Below are 1365 nucleotides of genomic sequence, written 5' to 3' on the forward strand. Positions count from 1 at the left end.
TAACGCCGTTGCCGAGGAGGGTGCAAGGCTAAGAGAATTGATCAAATAAATACTTATTGGTGAAATCATATCTAAGCACATCTGCTTTAGTAGGCTTACCCTTTTTTGTATTTGTTCATATCTTATACAGGGTATTGTAGGATTGGTTGTGATTCACCAACAAATTCCATCAATCAAAATCAAATCAATCAAGAGGAGGCTCAACACCAGTTTCTGAAGCTATGGCTGAAAAGAGTATGCATGAGTTCTCTGCTCCAAGCACTAAGAACATTCGCACTAGACCAATACTCAAAACCAATAACTTTGAGTTCGAACTCAAGCCAATCCTCATCAACATGGTGCAAGCTACTCCATTCAGCGGAAAGGCACATGAAGATGCTAGTGCTCATCTTCAGAATTTCCTGGAGATTAGTAGCACAATTGTCATCAAGGACGTTGCTCAAGACATCATACTACTCTGCCTGTTTCCATTCTCATTATTGGGAAGGGCGAAGCAGTGGTTCTACACCAACAAAGATAACATCAACACATGGGCAAAGTGTTTGAAGGCCTTTCTAGTAAAGTTTTTCCCTATAGGTAGGACCAATGCTTTAAGAGGAAAGATTTCCAATTTCCAATAGCAGAAAGAAGAAACCATTCTAGAGGCATGGGAACATTTTCAATAATCCATTCTAGATTGTCCTCATCATGGGATGGAAGATTGGTTGCTCATGCAAAGCTTTTACCTTGGATTAACTCAGAAAACTGATGAACAACTTGATGCAACTGCTAGAGAAACATTTATGTCACTCACCCTTGGAAGAGCTGAAACTCTTATGGAAAAGATAGCCTCTAATCAAGGATAGTCTCAATGCAACATCCAAGCATGCAATAAGAGCGAGGAAGTACTAGAAGAGGTGTGTGCACAGTCAACCAAGATGGACGTCTTATTGAATTGGCTTGAACAGCGAGCCAATTACAAGAAAGATCATCATGTCATTCACGATGCTTACAATTCTCAAAACATATGTGAAGAATATTTGGGGGTTGAATTCCCTAAATATCAAGAAGATACAAATATCATCAACAACAATTCTACTCCACAACAACAGAAACAAGGATGGAATCAACAACAACAATAGTCAAATTCCCAAGGTAAGTACCCTGGTAATTACTATAATTCTTCTAATCCTAAGCAACCATCCTTGAGAGACTTGATCTTAAAACAAGCCAAAATTAATGAAATTATTTCTAAGAAGCTTGCTTTTAATGATAAGGTCCTAGAAAACATAAATACCAAAATAGATAGTTTTTCTTCTGCCATAAAAGAGCAACTTAGATATAATAAAAAGATAGAATCTCAATTAGCCCAGTTGGCCGCTGCTT

General features: G+C 37.9%; 1 non-coding gene across 1 annotated transcript; it reads right to left on the bottom strand.

Moving 5' to 3' along the window:
• Window positions 1-585: 585 nt before the first annotated feature.
• On the bottom strand, window positions 586-694 carry LOC136484431 (small nucleolar RNA R71). Its single transcript, XR_010765952.1, has one exon. It is a non-coding gene; the product is annotated as a small nucleolar RNA R71 (small nucleolar RNA).
• Window positions 695-1365: the final 671 nt, after the last annotated feature.

The sequence above is a fragment of the Miscanthus floridulus genome, chromosome 9 (assembly GCF_019320115.1).
Source record: "Miscanthus floridulus cultivar M001 chromosome 9, ASM1932011v1, whole genome shotgun sequence".
Lineage (NCBI taxonomy): Eukaryota > Viridiplantae > Streptophyta > Magnoliopsida > Poales > Poaceae > Miscanthus > Miscanthus floridulus.